This window comes from Pinus tabuliformis, chromosome 3_2 (assembly GCF_031772625.1).
Source record: "Pinus tabuliformis cultivar Carrire ecotype Pingquan chromosome 3_2, CPIR1, whole genome shotgun sequence".
Taxonomy (NCBI): Eukaryota; Viridiplantae; Streptophyta; class Pinopsida; order Pinales; family Pinaceae; genus Pinus; species Pinus tabuliformis.
Window position 1 is genome coordinate 229,709,630 of NC_142302.1, and position 23,210 is coordinate 229,732,839.

The window sequence follows — 23,210 nt, forward strand, 5'->3', positions numbered from 1 at the left end:
ACTAAGTTAATCTAAATTTAAACCAATAACATTATAAAAAATGCCTTAACAACCAATTCTATCATCAACTAATGTACACCATGGAGAAACTTAAAACTAACTTTTAATATTAAAAAATATAGCCATTTTATTTTATTTGAAAATCAATTTTAATATCTGATTTTAGGAAACTCGGTAAAATAAAATTTAATGTGAAAAGTGTACACAAATAAAATTTAGTGTGTGAAATCCCCTGATCGGGGTGATGAAAGGGGAGAGTACGAACAGGAGGACAACGCAAGGGAAAGGATGGCTAGGACGGCCACCTACTGCCCTCAACATGGATCAAACGGACGTGGTGGCGTCTTGCATGCCTGCGGGAGTTTCGAGGCAACGAAGTGGCAGGAGAGTGGAGGGAGAGGAGGGAAGAAATGGTGGCTGTAGTGGGATGGGACGTAAGGCAGATGGGCAGGGGTACATGAGGGTGGCAAGGGTAGGTAGAGAGCCCAGGGTGCAGTGAAGGAAGGAGGAGCACAGAGCAGCGCGGGTGACAGGATCTTCTGCGGTCAAGCTTAATTACAGATATGTTTCCTTTGGCTCGCATCCTGCATTTCATTCTGTCATGCATTGTATGTTGGAGGAGGGGGGGAAGTTGGGAATTGCAGGGGAGGGGCCGTGTCTGAGCGGGTCTGCAATTCATTCTGTCATGCATAGTACATTGAAGGAGGGGGGGAAGTTGCGATTTGCAGGAGAGGGGCGGTGTCTGAATGGGTCAGAGGACTGCATGGTGAGGAAGCGAGAGGAACAAAGCATAAGCATGCTGGGGGAATGTATTAGCAGTGCTAAGGGTCAGCCCGAGAAAACTAAGAATGCAATCCATGTGGAGGACAAAATGATTGAGGGCTTGCCCACCTACCTTAGTCCAGGGGGGGAGAGACCATCGATTCTCCAGAATAACGGGGAAGGCTGGAGTGGGGAAGGAATGCTAAGCGACAAGGACGTGCTGGCTTATGGGAAGATTGTAGCTCCTAGAAAGCTAACGTTTTCTGTTGATAATTGTAAGCAGGAGGTAGTAAAGGAAAAGATGGCTCGCCTGGGTAGAGGCAGGGGTTGTGGATGTAGGGGGCGTCAGAGCCAGCCGGGTAGAAGTGATCCGACAACCTCGAAACCAACAAGTTAGAGGTGAGGCAGGAAATCTATTAGGACGACTGTCCAAGAAGCCGCCCATGCATATAGAGAAGGGACGAATGCTGACATTCGTTAGCTAATACAGGTGATGGAAGATAGCATCATGGAAGAGGATTCTGAGCCAGAGATGGAGGAATGGGGGGATATTATCCCCGACCCAGGGCACACCAGAGGCAGGATGACGCTATATAGGCAAGCCTTGCACATGTACTGGGCTTTGAAGCGCTTACTAGCTAGGGCCCTGGAGCAGGTGGCGGGGGAAATGGCAAAAATAGCCCAAGGTATGCCCAATATAAAAAAGGACATGAAAAACCTGCAAATTATCATGATTATGCAAGACAGCAAGCTGGATGAGATCCAGCAACAGTTGATGAAGCTCTCTCCAGCACTAGGCGACTCGGGGACAACACCTGCTAATGTGGAATCTGACAAAGATGACCAAAAGGATTATTTTTTTTGTAGTTTCTAGTTTGATCATTTTGCAGCTAGCATTTTCTTTTCATCATTTTGCAGCTAGCATTTTCTTTTCATGTGTTTTATGTTAGTTCGGAACATGATTAGTGTTTCTAGATGTGCAATTTACTTAGCTTGGATTGAAAGACTGATTAAATTTTGTTATTGGATGGCATATAATAGACTTAGGTGGCCAACAGACTTGGTTTCCCATATGGGCAAGTTGAGGCCACCAAACTACTGTATATGGAACAACTTGATTTTATAAATAGAAAAGGAAGGTACTATCGTAGCTTACAAAAAAAAATTTAGTGTGTGAAATGCTATGAAAATAATTTATTATAATCCACTAGCCTATTATAAACTATTTAGGCTCGTGTGCCCAAATCAGCTCAAATAAAACTCTTTTGCAAGTGAGAGGAGTATAAATAAATATTTCACTAAATTGTTATAACAAGTCGGATGCTACGTGTAAATATTGGCATTTAGATTGTGGAAAGCAATGAACAGGGGCTCATATGAAACAAACAAAGGCTTCAAATTGGATTTATTGCAACACATGCATGTTAGATCAATAAGCGTCTCTAATTTACATAATTTTTCAAGCCATCTTCTCATGCTTGCCCGGATCTAAATTGTTGAGATTCCAAAGTATTTTTCACTCTTTGTTTTTTCCTTTTAGCAATTCAATTTTCTTGCTTTATTTTTGAGTTCTTCCTCTACTTTTATTTTCTCATCGAATTTTTTGTTCTTATTGAGAAGGTTTTGCCGCCATGGTATAACTGTGTGGACTGGAATTTAATCGACCACAAAGGAAAAAAATGATTAAAATGTACAGGCGGTAAATTTGGGGTTTGGGGTGCTTTGGTGGTAAACCCTAGGGATTATAGATCGTAGATCCTTCCGTGATAATTGCCAATATTTTACAACTTGGCACTGTTTATAGGATGGTAGCATTGATCTAGATCTCCTTCGTCAGGCAAAGGAAAAAAATGACTAAAATGTAGAGGCGGTAAATTTGGTGTTTGGGGTGATTTGGTGGTAAATCTTAGGGGTTATAGATCGTAGATCCTTCCGTGATAATTGACATTGTTTTACAACTTGGCACTGTTTCTGGGATGGTAGCATTGATCTAGATCTCCTTGGTGAGGCGAAAGAAAAAAATGACTAAAATGTAGAGGTGGTAAATTTGGGGTTTGGGGTGCTTTGGTGGTAAACCCTAGGGGTTATAGATCGTAGATCCTTCCATGATACTTGGCATTGTTTTACAACTTGGCACTGTTTCTGGGATGGTAGCATTGATCCAGATCTCCTTGGTGAGGCTAGATTTTCGGTGGATCTGCTCTGCATTGTCCTGTGCTATTTTCATTAAGTTGTGTCACATTAATGGCGCCCACTACTCCCAATAGAGCGTAGGGAAGCGACCTCTTTTCTACTAGTTGAGTGCAGTTATTGCCCGATCCTATTGGGAGGGGGTTGATGCCGGGTGGGGGAAAGACGATGCGTAGTAACGAAGGAAAATTGATGAAAATGTGAGACGAGAGATTATTAATCACAAATCTTTAAGACGTCCCAACATAGTTCGCTTCAAGGAGGTATTGCTGACTCCAACCCATCTAGCTATACTCATGGAATACACAACATCTGGGGAGCTATTTGAGTGCATATGCTAGGCGGGACGTTTCAGTGAGGATGAGGTTTGTTCCTCTCTCTGTGTGTATACGTCCAATCCCTAGGCAATAAGGAGTACGTTGAACATTAATGTGGAGAATGAGGAAGGTGGAGAAACTGCACTTCTAGCTTGGACCTGCAAAGCATAAGTCGAGGTTTAATATTTTGTGAGTAAGTCTAGATTCCACGCATTTTTCTAAAACACCATTATGTTTCAATCCACTTTATATGCATTTCTTTAATAAATTTCGTTTTTTTTCCTCACATGGTTTTACAAATTACTAGCTTGTTTACAACTCAAATCTCGGATATATATGGATCTAAGCATTTCTTCAGTATAATTTATTTCTGAATATTATTTCTCATTTGATAAATCTTTTATATAGTTCTTTTGCAAATAAAATGTCCAACTTCAAAAATGTTTTAGCCATCTAGAGACAGATATCGAAATATCCATAGGATTAAACATGTTCCATAGCCCCCGTGCCCTAGCCTCTGGAACTTCTGAATATCCCCGGATCATGCTTTTCAAAGAAACTAGTTTTTATTATTTTTAACCGCCTTCGCCATTATCGGTTCTTATTCAAAATCTCTAGAACTTCCCAATCTCCCCAGAGCGTGATTTTCAAAGAAACTAGTTTTTATTATTTTTAAAACCCTTCAGCATTATGAGTTCTTATTGAGAATCTGGGTATTTTTTGAGTGATCATTTTATTGTTTATCCCGAACTCCTAGACATTTGGATTTATGTAGGTTGGTCATTTTATTTTTATCTCGACATTTGGGTATTCTTTGAGTGATCATTTTAATTTTATCCCCAAATCTTACATATTTGAACTTATGTAGATTGGTCATTTTATTTTTATACCAAACTCACATTTGGACTTATGTAGATTATGCATTTTAATAGTCTTGTTTTTTTGTTTTTAATTATATATTTTACTAAAATTCCACTTACTCCCAAACACCTATAACACCTCGATTTCAATAATGATTAAGAACATTTATGGGTAATGTATAAAGTTTTGGGTAAAAAAATAATGTATTTATGTAAACCTTTTAAATTTGAATTTGTATTATTTATACTTGTTACTATTTATCCACTTATTACTATTATTATTTAGTTAATGTTTATTACTTATTATTATTATTTATTGTGCCAAGAGGCGCTCTACAACCCAGTATGGGGTAGATCTCATATAAAAATGTAAATGTCCCAGTATGGGGTAGATCTCACATAAAAATGTAAATTAAAATGTAAACGTAAATATTTAACATTTTTAATCTAATGGTCTTATTTAGAAATCAATCTAATTATTATTATATATAAATGCAATATAAATTTAAAATGTAAAGAGGTTTATGAACACTCAAAAAATAGGTATGGTAAATAAATAAAAATATAAATAAAGTGGAGGTATGGTAAATAAATAAAACCTCTTTTTTATACTTACTCCAAAGGCGTGATAAATAAATAAAAATATAAATAAATTAGAGGTATAGTAAATAAATAAAACCTCTTTTTATATTTAGTCCATAAACCTTTTATATTACGAAGACTCAAAAAAAATTATTTAGGTGAAGCCTATGGGCCAAATACTATTTTAATACCATGGGCCAAACACCATATTTATAAAAGAAGTATGATAAATTAATAAAAATATAAATAAACTAGAGGTATGGTAAATAAATAAAACATTTTTTTTATAGTTACTCCATAATTCACTTTATATTTAGGAACATTAAAAAAAGAGGTTTTATTTAGGTGAACCCTATGGGCCAAATACCATGGGCCAAATTTTTATAATTACCATGCAAAAAAACATTATTTTTTTTTTTAGACAAACTTCGGTTGCTATATTATAATCTGAAAAAAGAAGAGGTTGTTCGCCATACATACAATATTTCCTGGACATCATGGATCCAAGGAATTACAAAAAGGGTCCATTCCTTGATCCTTGTTCTAGTTTTCCTGCCTCTAAGGCTTCTTATACTACTGTAGATCCTTACATATTGCAAGCACCAAAATTTACAACTACAAAACATATTTAGTCTATCTCTATATGGCTGATCTTCCTTGCTGTGGACTCTTCTGGGTATGGGTCTGGCTCATTCTGTTTTGCACTGGAGGAAGAAGGGGTTTCCTTGAGCTTTTTGTCCATCATGAACTTGAGGACTACTATCGATTCTTCTGCATGGCTGCACCGGTTGGCCAAGTTGCTGAACTGTTCATGTAGAGAATTGACTCTGTGTAGGAACAAATTGATCTCTGCCCGATACTTCTCATTGAGAACTCTGAACTGATCTTCCATTCACGTTTCCAAGCTTCGGACTTGGTCCTCCAGTGCACGCTGTTGCGCTCTCAACTCCTCGAACTCTGCCTGAAGGTCTCTGCAGTGGAAGCAACCTTCTGAGCGAGCCATTATCACTGAAAATTCCCTGTCTGCGTTGTTGGCTTCTTTAGCGCGGGACCTCTGAGTTCTTAGCTTACTGTAGACTGCAACCACGACTCTCGCAGGGTTGTTATGATTCTGCTGGGCGCTATAACAACTCCCTCGGGCTGATTGGAGCTGAACGGGAATGATAATGCTCTGTTGCCTGGAGAAACTGGCTTTCTTAATGTATTGAGAAGTTCTGCCATCTGAGGTATAAATAGAAACCATTTGCATGTTGTGTGGGCGGGAAGATGCCCGGCTACGGCTCGCAGTAGTCCACGGGATGGTCAAATGCGTATCATGAACTGCAAATGGGATCCTACTGCAAGGACGATTCTCTGCTGGATTTCTCTTGGTTTCCATGTATTGAATCGATGTTCTGATCTCAATTCTGATCCAAATCCTGCCTACCTTACCTGCTCCGTCATCGGCTCTGATTACTTGTCTGATGTCATTAATTCTGTCAGTTGTGGTACACCTGTTGTTGACTAACCGTTGTAGGTTCATGGTAATGGCTGCAGAGAGACAATGTTATTACAACTCAGGCTGCCCTTGGAGCGCGTGCATGCCCTGTTGGCATACTTATCAGCCTCCTTGTTCAAGCCCCGTAAGATGTGATAGTATTCGACCTCTTCCATTGAAGCATGGAGGATCTGATTCCGGTGGTTTATCTGCTGGAGGAGGATATTCGGCGTGCTCTGTCTCTGCGCCATAAGCCTGATAATTATTGTTGAGTCCCCAAATACCACTGCTTTTCGTATCCCTAACTTCAGCAGCTGTGTGAGGCCCTGGTATAGTGCTAATACCTCTGCCCTGTTGTTGGAGATCTCTCCTAGCCCCCATTCGAAATGAAACATGCTCTCTCCATTTGCGTTGCAAATTAGACCCCCTGCACCAGCTTGGCCCGGGTTCGATTTAGAAGCTCCATCAAAAAATAAGTAGAACCTGTTACAATTTCTCAGCCAATTCGAAAATTCCTCATCCTTTAGCCTCAGTTTCCATGCGCTACTTGTTTCTTTCATTTGTGTTCTTGCTTGATTTGTTTCCTGAGCGCTAGCAGTATTCTCTAAAACATAGCTGATCAGATTTCTCTCTTCTATGCTATATTTTGTTGCCTCAATCTTGCCTTTGGTGTGATTTGTGATTGTCTCCTCCGCTAACATTTTTGCCTTGTGACAAATTATCCTGGTATTGCAGCCTTTCTCCTGGAAAACCTTTCCATTTCTTGCCAACCAAATGCGCCATAAAAGGGTTAGAGGAATGGTGTTCCATACCCTTTGCACCAATTTACTCCTTTTCTCTTTCCATGGACAGTTCTTCCTCCATTTGTGTATCGTTTCTGCAATAGTTGCCTGAGGCTCCCAGGAAGCTTCCCCTATTGAGGCCATCTTTCTCCAACATTCATCAGCCACCGGACATTCTATAAACAGGTGTTGGATTGTTTCCTCTGATCTACAGCAGTTTGGGCATCTGGATGGCCCCATTATGCCTCTTTTATTTAAGTTTTCCGCTGTTAGTATTTTTCCTTTCAAGAGCAGCCAAATGAAAAATTTGATTTTGGGGGGGGCTTCTGCTCTCCATACAAGTTTCCATTGGTTCCATATTTCCTGATGGAAGTTGCTCTCACATAGAAATTGGTGTCCATCTTTAACCGTGTATTGAGTTCCAGTTGGGTCCCAACGATATCCATCATGCTTGCCTTCTTGGATCGGAGCTTTGCTGTGTAGGAGATTCTTTAGGACAGTGAGGCTAGTGTCTAGCTCCCTGGGATGATCCGGGAAATTCCAACCTGTCCATGCTTGAGAATGATTGTCCCATTGTGATATTTGGGCCAAGTGCATTATTCCTTTGCCATTGAGCCAGTTTATGGCAGGGATTGCCTCCATGTTTGTTCCAATGGGATGCTGCCCTAAAATTCTGTCTGTGGAGAAGTTGATGCTGCTCCCCCCTCCTGGGACCTTTGAGATATTCTGAGACATAAAGGTAGTGGCATTCTTGCAGAGTTGCCAAATTTTTGTACTATCTCTGTTGGGTATATTAGTCTCCAAGAGTTGATGCCTTGTGCAGTTCAGGTATTTTGTTTCTAAAACCTTCTTCCACCACGCTGCAGGGCCTGTGATCAACCTCCATACTATTTTAGCTCCAAGTGCTAAATTTAGCAATTTTGGTGATCTGATGCCTAATCCTCCTTTTTCCTGTGATTGAATGATGTTCTTCCAGCTTACAAGATTGAATTTTTTTTTTTTCCGTTTTCCCTCCTTGCCAAAGGAAGTGCCTGAGAGCTCTTTCCATTTTCTGATGGAAAACAACAGGAGCTTGATATAAGGAGAAACGATATATGGGAAGAGAGGCTATACCTGATTTTAGAAGAACTAGTCGCCCTGCTGGATTCAGCCACATGGTGCCCCATTGCTGGATTTTTCTCTTTATTTTGTCAAGAATTTCGCTCCAGGTATCAGCTTTCAGCGGTCCCATACTTACTGGCATCCCTAGATAGGAGAAATGATTCCAGACTAGTTTGCAGGAGACTCCAAATATACTTGCAATGTTATGGATGGTGTGATTTGGTGTGTTCCAACCATATATACAACTTTTTATCTGATTGACCTTCCCACCTGAGTAATCCATGAATTGGTCTAAAATCTTCTTAAAGCGCCTTGCAATAGTGGTGGAAGCTCCTCCTATTAAGAGAGTATCATCTGCAAATTGAGAGTGATTGATGTTCTTTGTTCCTTGTTCGATCTTGATGCCAGTGATTAGACCTATTCTCCGCTTGTAATCCAAGGTTTGACTGAGTGATTCAGCCATAAGGATAAACAAGTAAGGAGATAGGGGGAAGCCTTGTCTAAGGCCACGAGAAGATTGGAATGCAGCACACGGTCTCCCATTGATTAAAGGGGAGATCCAGGGATCCGTTATACAAGCTTTGATCATTGTGATAAAGGAGGGGTCGAATCCCATTTTATGTAGAACAGCATATAGGAAGGAATGCCTTACCCTATCAAAAGCATTGACGAGATCCAGCTTAAGGACAAACCCTTTCTCTTTTCTGCTTAAACTTGAGTGGATGGCCTCTTGCACAAGAAGGATAGAATCAGTGATGTGCCTATTAGGGAGAAAGCCCCCTTGGTTTTCTGAGATCAGGGATGGGAGGTATGGCTTGAGCCTGGATGCTAGAATTTTTGAAACTATTTTATATGCTGAGTTGCATAGAGATATTGGCCGAAATCTTGAAAAAGTGGAAGGTCTGTTCTCTTTTGGGATTAAGGCTAGATAGGTGGAGTTGGTAAATCCCCCCATTTTTCCTTTTTTAAGAACCCAACGAATCATCTTTGAGAGATCTTTTTTGATCATCTGCCAATATTCTCTATAAAAGCTGATTGGAAACCCATCAGGTCCTGGAACTTTATCTGGGTGTAAGCTCCAAATTGCTGCTTGGATTTCTTCTTCTTCTACTTCTTACTGAGACTGTTGTTCATTTCTTGTGTGACTCCTTTAGACAGATGTTGCAGCATGCTTGAATAATCCTCCTCATCTTTATCCTCAGTCAGAAGGCTATTAAAGTGTTTGGTGGCTGCTTCCTTTATTGTGCTCACTGTATTTTTGGCCTTTCGAACCGTGGCCTGCTTGTGGAAATAAGCTGTGTTTTTGTCCCCCTCTTGCAACCAGAGTTACCTTGACTTCAGTCTCCATTTTGTTTCTTCATCCCTTATAGTTTGACTCAGCTGAGAATATAATCTAGTTTCTTGCTCTTTAGTTTGCTGGGATAGCCCAACAGTTTCAATTCTTTGCTGCACTTCCTCTAGCTCTTGCTTAATTTTCTTTTTGTTCACCTCGGGCTCTTGATAATTGTTCTTTGCCCAATTTTTTAGAGCCTCTCTTACTCTCTTCAATTTTGTCTCCCAAATATAAGTTGGTGATCCTTCCACATGTTGAATCCAAGCCTGCCGCACCACATCTTTTGCTGCTGGGGAACGATTCCAAATGGAGCAGTATTTGAAGGGTATGGGTCCTAACTGACATTGATTATGAAGAGTGAGCGTTATTGGGTAATGATCAGAGGCTGAAACATTGAGAATATTTGAATGGCTTGTAGTGAAGGTGGACAGGAATGTTATACTTATAAGGAACCTATCAAGACGTTCCATGATATTGCCGGCGCCAATTCTTCTGTTACTCCAGGTGTACCTACGGTTTTTGGGTCTGATATCAACAAGGTCTTGCTCCTGCATGATAGTCTCAAGTCGACTTCTGAAAGGATCAGGAGTGAAATTCCCTCCTCTTTTTTTGTTAGCGTGCATCACCATATTTAAATCTCCTGCTATGATGAGATTATTGTTCTGCTCTTCTTCTATACTTGCTTCCAATGTGTTCCAACACACTTCTTTCTCTCTGTACTGATTCGGTGCATATATGTTGTAAACTGTTACCTTTGGGCCACCAGTTTTGCTTTCCAGTTTGACTCGAATCCAGTTCTGATGGACTCTGGTGGAATCACAGATCCATTTATTGCCCTCCCACATAATTAGTATGCCGCCTGAGGCTCCTCTTGCTTCGCTTGCACATCCATTGAAATGCTTTTGCTAGCTTATTACTCTGCTAATTTCAGACTGATCTTGCTTTGTTTCGTGGATAAGAACAATTTCAGGGTGAAAGGGCTTTCACTGTGTATTAAATCTTTGAGGGCAGCTATCTTGGAGGGGTGCCCTAATCCCCTACTATTCCAAGATAGTGTTTTCATCATGATTTACTGGTTACATGGAGAGGTGCTCGCCTCTCATTGCCTTTGTTACTATTTTCTTTTTCCAAGTGTCCAAGAATGAAGGACTCTATTGGAGTCTGGGAACCCATGGCTATGTCTTTCTAAGCATTTTCTTCCCTCTGTTGCTTAGCCGATTTCCTGCCAGGCCCATGCTTTTTAGGAACATCACTAGGCGCTCCATGTTCCTTTGAAGAGCTCCTGGTAATCCTAGAAGAAGGGGGATCGGGAGAGGGCTGAGAGGTGTGAGGAGGAGAAAGATGGAGAGGAGGATCTGTGGAAGGGAAATCAGGCCCGGAATCTGCCTCAGAGAGGATCACGAAGGGATTAGAGGAAGGAGGGATAGGAGGATCGGAAATTCGAGGAGATGAGGGAGGATTCTGAAGGGGAGGTTGCTGGGAGGAGGAGGGTTGCTGATGGGAAGGTTGCTGACGGGAAGGATGCTGATGGGAAGGACCAGGGGCCTCAGGTTCCGTAGATTTGAGGGGAGGAGATGATTTTTTCCTTTTTACAGTTTCCCATTGCCCATCCTGCTCATCAGATTCTACATTAACTATTTTAGTGCATCTATTTGCAAAGTGTCCATATTCGTGGCATACCTTGCATTTGAAGGGTATCTGCTCGTAATCCAACTGCTGAATATGGCACCAGTCATCAACTTTCAGTTTGATCGCTTCCGGCAGTCCTCGACCCAGATCGACTTCAACACAAATCCGCGCACACGCCTGCATGTTGTCTTTGGGTTCACTGCGATCTATGTATTTCCCAACCGCATTTCCTATTGCTTTAACCGAGTCGTCCCCCCAGCAGTGAAGGGGAAGGTGAGGCAGTCTAACCCAAACTGGGACCGCATTTGGTATATCAAGTTCTGGATCAAAATCCGGAGTCCATTTATTGAGATAGAGACCTCTGGAGTCCATAAAGTAAGGCCCATTTCTGAATATTAGATCTTTATCCTCTTTGGTTTCAAAATGAAAAGTAAAATATCCTCTGCCACAGAATCTGATGGATATTTTACCCTGGATCTTGTCCGACCAGTTTCTCTCGACCCATCTTTGCACTGTTCTGGGTGATGGCCACAGTCCTGTAAATTGCCCGATTAACCCTTTCTCTGCTAAGGAAATGGCTGCCATGCGTGGAATGGTAGGAGGCAGTTGGACTTCCTGTAATACATCAAGCTTCTTCACAAACTTTGTTGTTGTTGGTCTAGGTCTTTGCGAAGGGAGTGACTTTACCAGATTGGAGAAGGCTCTTTGCAGCTCCGGATCCCCACCGGGTGGATCCGGAGGATCCATGCTGAAGCTCGTTCAGGCGTTCCCAGGCCAAGGCTCGATCGCGGGTTCGCGCGCGCGCAGCAGCAAGCCGAAAATCCGAGTCCAGAGCAATTTCTAATGTTATCATGCAAAAAAACATTATTAACCCTAATATTAATATTAATAAAAATAAAGATGGCACTTGGTATTATCGCGTGGAATGTAGCCTATTTAAAGGGGGAACTATTCCACCATAGATCCATCTTTACTCCTAAGTGTGTATAGAGTGAAAATTTATTTGATCCTTCTCTGCTTGGTAGATCTAGGGTAAATGTGGATCTATGTTGGTTTACTTATTACTATTTATTTTTACTTATTTTCTATCTTTAAATTTTAAAACATGTGGTATAAATTACATATTTATTTATTTTTTATTTTAAAATTTTAAAATATGTTGTATAAATTACATACTTCACATTGATTACATCTTCAAATATTTATGCATGCTTCATAACTTGTATCTTTCAATTAGATTATAGTTGTCATTTAAATCCATAATATACATGCCCTCATTTGAGTCCAATGATGGATGATTGTAATGACAACTTTGAAGGTTATGATTTTAATTTAAAATTGGGTGATTATATAAGGAGAATTATTTTTGTGATGAAATATGTGAGGCTAATCATATTGATTATAATCCATGATATTAGGATCTTAAATTAGAAGTTTACTGGGATATGATGAGCAATTCCTTAAAATTCATTATGCAAGACGGACCTTAATATTTGACTATAGGAGTTATGGTTAAATTTTGATGTCTATTTGACTTACTTTATGACATCAAGTTGTTTATGATGATCAATGCAGGAAACGTGTACCAAGAATGAGAACGAGAATTCCAGTTACCAAGAACATTGTTCTAGGCAAACAATGTTAGCCAAGAATGAGAAATCTCAATACCATTGCCACGTTCATTGGTTTCACCATGAATATCAAGTTGCACGCATGCTTTCAGAAGCGTTATTCTCACTGCGCTTAAGCTTTGGGATCGAGGGTCATGTCTAGTAAGAGGGTAGCAGATGTGCAGGATTTCATGGAATAAGGAAATGCATGTACCAATGAGGAGCATATGTTGACACATGACATCATTTCGACTGTGGCTAGAGAAAATTTTATGGCAGGAAACAATGCTCCATTATTCTTTTTTATCATCTCCTATTTCTGAGTTAGCATGCTTATATTATACCATTTCATTATGCCTATGCCATGTAAAGATAAAATTGAGTTAATTTTACATTTGATTTCCAATATATTCAACAACTGAATATATTTGTTTTCCCTGTGTAGGTTGGATGATGGGACGACACACTCAGAAATAGGGGCAATGTAAAAGCAACATTCCCAAGAGCAAGAGGCTGAAAATAACATTTTCTTATTTTAATTCAATGGCTATAACTACAGGTTACTTTGTTACCCGATATTTTGAATCCATGTTGAAAGGGTTTGCGAGAAAGAAGTATGGAAATATTCAAAAGGCTCTTAAATCATGCTTGGGTTGGTATTTTGTCCTCCTTTAAGTTCTTAAAAACAATCTTCTTATTGGTAACATATTGTCTGTTCAATGGTATTAGTGTCCATATGCATTTCACTCTTAATTTCTCATTTTGTTTATTGAAACTGTATCTGATTTTCCATTTAAAGAGTGTAATATGTTGTTGAACTTTACTAAAGACAAGTGGCATATTGCAGATAGTCCTAAAAGGAGTATACAAAATTCTTCTAAGCTCTAATACAAATATTGGGAGAGTTTGTGCCACTAAGGAATTTTTTTGTAAGTTGTTTGAAATCAGTGCTATATCTTGTTTCAATTATTTTTTAAGTGAAAAAATTAAAAATGGTTTGAGCATAGGTTGTCCATCGATGTTTTTAATGTTGTGATTCTTTCACCTCATGGTTATTTTGGGCAAGAAAATGTTTTAGGAATGTCTGGCAATACAACAATTGATAGGTAAACAATTTTTTTATAATTGCAATTTCCGTTCCATGATAACCTCTCTTTATTGTTTGATTATATTTTAAGCGTCACTTTTGAATTTTCTTTGTATTTTAACTATGAAATTGAAAATACTTGGTATCATGTCCATTTAAACAACAACCAAAGCTTGAAGATGAAACTAGTATTACACAATGTTGATTGAAATTTGTTAATTGTTTTGTGTTGAAATATTTTCATGACTATTAGAAAAGTTTACTTTCATGTTGTTATTTGAGCACATGTTGTTTATATACTTGACCAAGTTCATGCGTTATAGAATGAGATGTTGCAAATAAAACCACAAGGATTACACATCACACCTCAAATTATTTGTTTTCAAAAGTTATTTATAGCTTGAGAATTTTAGAATGTAATTTAGTTAGCATGATTGTGACTAAGCTTTTCCTGAAGGTTGAATACTAAGTTACTAAGGTGATATTTTCTATGGTGAAACTTTATTTTCTTTGTTTATACAGGTCATCTAACCACATAGTGGCCATTATCGCTCAACGAAAGAAATCTTGTTCGAGCTTCTTCCTTTTATGGGGGAAATGAATTTAACATTGTTGATGTTGAGGTATATGTGACGCAGGGAAAACCCGCTATACCCACAATATGCATATAAAATGCATAATCTCATTCGTCCCAGGAGTTTCTATGACTTGCTTTGGTCAAATCTTCATAAGCTAAGGTTTAAGGCCCCTTCATTTAACTCATGCGGAACACATTTCATTAGAATTTATATAGTCTAACCCTTCATCAATATTTCTATCGGGACTTTATAACTCAACCCTTCATCCTTTTCTCGAAACCTTTCAACTCAATAGGATATACTTTCGGAACTCCCGACTTGCAATATGTGATGATCCTTTTCCACTGTTGATTTTGTCCATCAGATCAACGACTGTCGCAATATCGCATCACGCCATCATGTGCCTTCATCACCTTTCACATGCGACATGTGACAATACAACCAGACTTCAATTAAATTAGAACTGCGCCTATAACCTCCCCAGGTCCGCCTTCTCCACAAATCTTTTCGTTTCAATATCCACCATCGATCTTCCCTTAATCTGGCGACTACACCTTCTCCCGATCAACAAACTAACTCGACTCTTTATAACCGTTGATCAAGATACGCTTGATCCGACTGTCCACAACGATATCGGGTGGATCACTTGCACGACATTTAATGCTTTTACGGACCTGATGAGAATTATAAGTCCTCAATTTATACAAGTTCGGGTCCATCCTTGTAGTTAATGTTTGATCTCTTTACGGCTTGATATTCGTTGGATGACGAGGCCTTTTAATCCTACGATCTACAGCCCTTTAACTAGCACACGAGTTATCAACCTCTCAACCCCCGTAGTTGACTATGACGTAAGTGTTTACTTCTATGATCGACGGTTGAGATCAATTTCGAAACTTCAACCACGATTAAGGGAATTTGTCCTCTTCTACCCCCGCAACTCTTTACTTTGGTTTTACGTCGTTTCTTCAATGTCTTCTGTGATTCCAGTTTTCTTTAGGGATCTGGTGCTTCACTGTTTGCCACAACTCTCACCTTCGCTTAACTCCACTCGCCTTTATGCTCCTCCACCTTCACTGTAACACTAAAGGCTTCCTACTGTACTGTCGATGTGTACAGAGCTGTAACACAAGCTCTATGGTTCTCTCCTCGAACCTTTTGTTGACTAACAATTCTACCCAACACTTCCTTTGCTAGAATTGTTATCTCTAAGACAACTCTACCCACAATCGCAACTGTGGAGCTGCCCCAAAAACTTCTACCCAACCATAGTTGGAAGTTCTTCTGTTACTCTTCTCTGTATTATGCCTTTGATTCTAGATCTGCACCTGCGACCTATGTTACACAGAATAATTCCAGATCATATACAATATACATCTCAATTGCTCAATACACACACATGAACTCAGAATCGAGTTGTTTGTATTAATAAACAAGTATCACAAGAGTCTCTCTCTCTGGCCTGATTTTCTGATTAGAGGCCTTTCTTCTCTTAACTGTAGGCTTACAATTTGACTCTTTGACTCACTAGCTACTCTCCAGTTACTCCTCTAGATACTCACTCTTCATCCCTTTTAGGCTTATATTTATACAAAAAGGTTCTATTGAACTAATTCTAGTTCAGATCCTTAATCTGCTGAACTAACTCCTCAATATCCTCTAAGTCCACTTTTAACTCCTACTTATCCCTAAGAATCCTCTCTAGCTCCTCAAATCATGAAACCACTTTCTACTCCAAGACTCATAATTGATTTCTAACTCTCTCATCATCATTAATCACCCATGTTCTCTTACATTCGAGAGAATTTACAAATATCCTCATAATATCTGATTAATTCCTAGTCTAATCACTCAAAACATTAATAATTACATACATAGGAATCCAACTTCCTTGAAAACACAAGACCCCTAAGTTAACTAGACTATGATGAAATTGTTGAGCTGAATGCTCCTGCATCAGACTCCCAAGGTTAAAATAATCATGATCTCCTGATCATGTGCTTTTGTCCTTTGTTTCCCTGGATCCCATACTTTATTCTGTAATTTGCCTTTAGTTGTTGATGTTGTTTGTTGTTGTTCTCCAGGTTTCCACATTTTATGTTGCTTTTCTGCACTAGATATGCTTTCACATTCTACTGCTCCTTGGTATTGTTATTGATGTTTTCTTTTGATGCACCTTCATCATCAATATTATTATTCTTTCAATATCTATGTCTAATTTGTCCTTTGACTGATAATTACTTTGCCAATTGTTGTTGTACTTTATCCACTCATCTTCAAACTGTGTTTACTGTCTTCTCTTTGAAGTTGTTGGATCCTTACTACCACCCTTTCATCCTTACCCTCTTGTTGCTGTCCAAACAACCTCTGTTCAATATATGTAAATTTACTTTCAAAAAGTAAATTGTCAGGCTCCAATTTCCTTTGTACTTGATTCCCCTCAAATACATCACTATGTTGTTCATCAGTTCCAACATATTTTCCTTCTTCTTCCTTGACAACCCTCAATAATTGTCCTTCACTTTCTTGACTGATTCTAACAATCAATTTAACTTCTTCAAGCATAGTATCTTCATGCTTTTCTTTTTCCTCATCACCATGTCTGTCCTGGCAACTTCCAATCTTCTTCACTTCTAAAACTGACTCCTCAATTTGAAACATGTCTGTCTCATTTTCAACAAACCCTGTAATCATAAAACAATTATTAGAATTAAAAATATAAGGCCTCATTACCTTTTCCTTCTCTGGAAACATCTTAGTATGTTGCACTGAGTTTTCCTTCAATTCCTTTTTCAACACATCAGTATGTTGATTTAAACTCTCCTCCGTATCATCTGTTTCAATGATATCTCTCTGCTCTGGTTCATAATAATGAACTCCTCCTTTTGTAATGTCAATTTGCAGAACTTTCATTACCATCTCCTTTTCCTTATGATTGTGCTTCATGAAAATTTGTTTGTCTTCCTTTTTCAGCAATCTATCCTAAGTATATATCCTCTGCTTTTCCAACTCCCTTCTTTGTTGGACTCTTTGCTCTTCCTCTCTTGCATATCCTTTGCAACCTTCATCAGGTTCTTTCTTCCCTACTGGTGCTTTCAGCCATTTCTCCAGTAGCTCCAATTCTGTCTCCCATTCACTAATCCTTTAATATTTGTTTAGTCCTTCTTCTTTATTTACTGCCTCAACAATTTCCCTAGTTATCTACATTGTGTCTATCATCATGATGGAATGATGATCCTTTACTATGTTTTCAGCTAACATAGTCTCTTCTTTAAATTTTTCTTTAATCTTATGCTGGTTATCTTCACTTTGTTTCTTTTCTCCTGCAATTCCTGCAATCATACTCAAACTATCAGTTTTAAAAACATAAGACCTTGGTCTCACTTGATGCTTCAGTCATCATATCTCCTTGCTGTTCTGAATCCTTCATTTGATTCATAATATCTTCCACTGATCTACAATCTTCATCTTCACCTAGAACTTCACCATGTTCTGTTTCACAAATGGAAACTTCCATTCTCAACTTAGCTTCTTTGAGTTCTTCCACCAACCACGTCACTTACCTCTGTCGTAGCCCTCTCTGTAACTTATGCCACTTCACTGGATTTTTCTTCAAGAGCCAGCTTTGTCTTTGTCTTTCCGCAAGTATCATCCTTAATACATTGAGTTGTTCTTTCATCTCAACAATCTCTTTGTCAATTTCCTCGCGACTCATCCTCTTGCCATTTGCCTTGGCATCCTCTTTCTTCACTTTTCTTCTATTGTGGTCTTCTTTAGAACCTCTGTTATCTCTGTTATGACTATCAATAGCCATCTTCTTCACTATCTTCATGAGTTCCTCACTTACTTACTATGAGCTGCATTAAAGCCTCTGCAATAGCAAGTCCTCCCTGCTACCACTTACCTCAACAAGATTTCCTCTGTACTTGGTCTTTTGGCAAGCACTTGTTTCTCTATTATCTGGAACCTCTTTGAGCACTTCTCTATGCTCCTTCTAGGCTTCAACTCATCTACATCTTCTAAGTACACAACTGTCCTCTTGTACTTAAATCACAAATGAAATACTAGGTTCTGACCACTTCTTCTTTTACTCAGAAACTCTTACCAGCTTTCTTCATCCCTTAGCAATTCTACCCACATCCTTTGTGGAATTGCCTTTGTGAGCTGCATCAATACCTCTGCAGTAACAAGTCTCCTCCTTGCTACATATGCCTCACTAAGCTTCTCTCTTCTAAGCTTAGTATTTTAGCATTTCACTTGTTCTTTCCTCTGGAACCAATTGAGCATTCCTTGCTCTAGGTTGCTGTAATCTTCTCACCTTCCTCTACTGTCACTTATGTATCAATGTTATTCAAACCAAAGATAATTCCTAAGCTTTCAAAAGCTTGTTTCTTAGCTTCCTTATAAGAACACTCTTATCCTCCCTGTCCAACCTTCAGTTGGATTCTTCAGGATCACTGCCACTGCATGGCTTCACAAGCAGTCTCCATCCATTCTTCACATTTGAGTGAACCTCCACTTTCCTCAAGAAAACAAACATCACTGTGTTTTCCTTATGCTTCTGCAATATATTCTTGAGAGTATCACTTACTCTCATCTTATCTCATGCCTTCTACTTATCATATTCAAATAACTTGGTCTCCTCTTTCTTTTGCAATCACACTTGTATTCTGCACAATTTTTCTTTAATAAAAAAGAGCTTTAACTAGCTTTGGTACCACTCTGACGTAGGGGAAAAACCTGATGTACCCACAGTATGCATATAAAATGCATAATCTCATTCATCCCAGGAGTTTCTATGACCTTCTTTGATCAAATCTTCATAAGCTAAGGTTTAAGGCCCCTTCATTTAACTCATGTAGAACACATTTCATTAGACTTTCTATAGTCTAACCCTTCATCAATCTTTCTATCGGGACTTATAACTCAACCCTTCATCCTTTTCTCAAAACCTTTCAACTCAATAGGATATACTTTCAGAACTCTCGACTTGCGATATGCGATGATCCTTTTCCACCATTGATTTCGTCCATCAGATCAACGGTTGTCGCAATATCGCATCACCCCATCATGTTCCTTCATCGCCTTTCACATGCGACATGCAACAATACAACCAGACTTCAATTAAATTAGAACCGCACCTATAACCTCCTCAGGTCCGCCTTCTCCATAAATCTTTTCGTTTCAATATCCACCGTCGATCTAACCCTCGATCTGACGGCTGCACTTTCTCCCGATCAACAAACTAACCCGATGCTTTATAACCGTTGATCAAGATCCGTTTGATCCGAAGGTTCACAACGATATCAAGTGGATCACTTGCACAACATTTAACGCCTTTACGAACCTGATGAGAATTATAAGTCCTCAATTTATAAAATTTTGGGTTTGTCCTTGCAGTTAACATTTGATCTCTTTACGGCTCGATATCCATTGGATGACGAGGCCTATAAATCCTACAATCTACGACCCTTCAACTAGCACGCGAGTTATCAACCTCTCAACCCCCGTAGTTGACTATGACGTAAGTGTTGACTTCTATGATCGACGGTTGAGTTCAATTGCTGAACTTCAACCATGGTCAAGGGAATTTGTCCTCTTCTACCCCCGCAACTCTTTACTTTGGTTTTACGCCATTTCTTCAATGTCTTCTGTGATTCTAGTTTTCTTCAGGGATCTGGTCCTTCGCTATTTTGCCACATCTCTCACCTTCGCTTAACTACACTCGCTTTTATGCTCCTCCACCTTCACTGTAACACTAAAGGCTTCCTACTATACTGTCGATGTGTACAAAGCCATAACACAAGCTCTATGGTTCTCTCCTCGAACCTCTTGCTGACTAACAATTCTACCCAACACTTCCTTTGTTGGAATTATTATCTCTAAGACAACTCTACCCACAATCGCAACTGTGGAGCTGCCCCAACAACTTCCACCCAACCACAATTGGAATTTGTTCTCTTACTCTTATCTGTATTACGCCTCTGATTCTGGATCTGCACCTGCAACCTATGTTACACAGAATAATTCCAGATCATATACAATATACATATTAATTGTTCAGTACACACACATGAACTCAGAATCGAGTTTTTTGTATTAATAACAAGTATTTACACAAGAGTCTCTCTCTCTGGCCTGATTTTCTGATCAGTGGCCTTTCTTCTCTTGCTCGTAGGCTTACAATCTGACTCTTTGACTCACTATCTACTCTCCAGCTACTCCTCTATATACTCACTCTTTATGCCTTTTAGGCTTACATTTATACAAAAGGTTCCGTTGAACTAATTCTAGTTCAAATCCTTAATCTACTAAACTAACTCCTCAATATCCTTTAAGTCCACTTTTAACTCCTACTTATCCCTAAGAATCCTCTCTATCTCCTCGAATCATGAAACGACTTTCTAGTCCAAGACTCACAATTGATTTCTAACTCTCATCATCATTAATCACCCATGTTCTCTTACATTCGAGAGCATTTACAAATATCCTCACAATATCTAATTAATTCCTATTCTAATCACTCAAAACATTAATAATTACATACATAGGAATCCAACTTCCTTGAAAACACAAGACCCCTAAGTTAACTAGACTATGATGAAATTGTTGAGTTGAATGCTCCTACATCAATATGTCATATAAATCCTTTATACTCTACTTTAGTTTATATTCTAGTGTTCATCATATTTCATGTATTACACTCTGCACTGTAGCTTTTTTTGATTTCAGAAAAGGAACTCAATATTGATGGTCAGCAGTAGGATTTGAAGAAAGAGAAAAACGATAACACTCGGGCGAAAAATGAAAAAAGAGAGAGAAGAGAACCAGTCTAGTGATACCCTTAAAGCCAATATCCGCATAAGACACACACATAGAGATTGATGGTAAAGTCTTCAGAGTTGGTGAATTCACTTGCAATTCTTTGGAAACATAATGAAAATGTTTTGTAATGGTGAAACAACATTTCATGTGTAAATTGTAGTCTAGCCAATATGAAGTTGTAAACTCATTTTGTAATACTCGACATTTCATATAATATAATTTATGTGGTTGAAATTATTTATAGTTGCACTTGATATTGTTTTGTATTGTAATTAACATATGTAACTTTTCATTTTCATATTAGATGAACGAGTGCACATTGTATAACATATTTTTAATTTAGTCGCAAAATCATACTACGTAATTTATGTTGATTAATAATGAACACATACAATCAATCAAAAACTATTAAATTAGTAGTTTATATTGATTAATGATGAACACAAACAAAATGAATATACAACTAAATTAGTCGTTTACAATAATTATTAATGAAAATAAATGAAATGAATATAAACTACTAAATTAGTCATTTATATAATGAATATGAAATTATTGAAGAAAGATAAATGCCTACAACAAATGATAAATTTGTGATTACAAATGACAACTAAATTTTGCATATATACGACTATTAGTAGCTAATTTACAGTATCTTATAACAGATCAAAATTTAGTCATATTTCTTTGGTCATTAATTGATTTCAAACGATGACTAAAATTTGCATACATATGACTATTAGTAGCTAATTTATAGTATCTTATAACACGACCAATATTTTGGTCAAATTTCTTTGTTCATTAATTGGTTTTTTTGGATGACCATATAGTGATATATTTTGTTGTATATTTGGTCATTAATTGTGACAATTAATGACTAAATCAATGGCTAAATTAATGACCAAATTTATGACTAAATATACTACTAGACGATGAAATTGAGACAACCAATTAATGACTAAGCTAAAAATGACTAAAAGTTGGTCGCGTTATAAGACACTGTAAATTAGCTACTACTAGTCACAGACTGAAAAATGGTTGTTCATATGCAAATTTAATCATTTTTTTAGTAACTAATTAGCCATTTTATACTAGTGAATTGATAGTATCTTTTCGGGTCCAAAAGGCTTCTAGTGGGGAGGAATGATTAGGTGCTCAGTATTTAACTCAAAAATAAAAGTTCTCAGGATGTCTCGAAATTAGAATGACTGCATTTGTCTCGGAAAAATGATCCTAGCACAACTCGTTTCGTCGAAAACCGAGTTCGTATGAGAAAGTTATTGTGTTCCGATTGCTTTGCTAAACAGGTAAAATTTGCAAAAAAAATGCCCAGTCACTGCATAGTCAGCAGTCCGTACTGTTGATGTGGAAGGTGACTAGGCATGGTCAATGCAGGTCAATGAAAAATCAGGGATGGACAAGTGGCAATATTTTGTTGGGTTTTACAGGTGAAGTGTTGGCGCGTTTCTATTGGTTTATTATGGACCAATAGATGAATGCCACGTAGCAAGCCTAGAGGCTGCCACGTGGCACCTCCCAAAGGTCGGGTTGGAGGTATATACATTGGAGAAAAATTTTGGCTGGAGGTCAGGTCGAACCTGTGACCTTCGGCCTACCATCCCCACGCAATTACCAACTCCTCTACACCATGTTTCTTAATCATTAAGTTCGCGGTTTATATTTGAAGTCAAGTGGTTTGGAGGTTGGCGATTAGGGGAGGGCCAGCCCGTAGGCCAAACCTCCCCCATGTGAACACAACGTGGTGATGGTTAGGATCTACCCTGGTGGTCATCTAACCACACCACTATGGTGGTTAGCATTACCCATGTGAACGCAATGTTACATAACCGCATACAGTTGCGTTACCCCCGGCAACTCCGGCATAACAACTTCGTGACGGTTTAAACACATCGCACGTGAATGTGACTACTGCAACCACTAACATTCAATGCTCTGACATCTCCGCTTCGACGATTAACGCGACATTAACTCCTCATGTGATCGGGCCAATGAAACCGTTGAATGTTACAGTTGCAGTTGGCACTAATCTGTTTTAAAAATTAATTAAGTGTAGTTT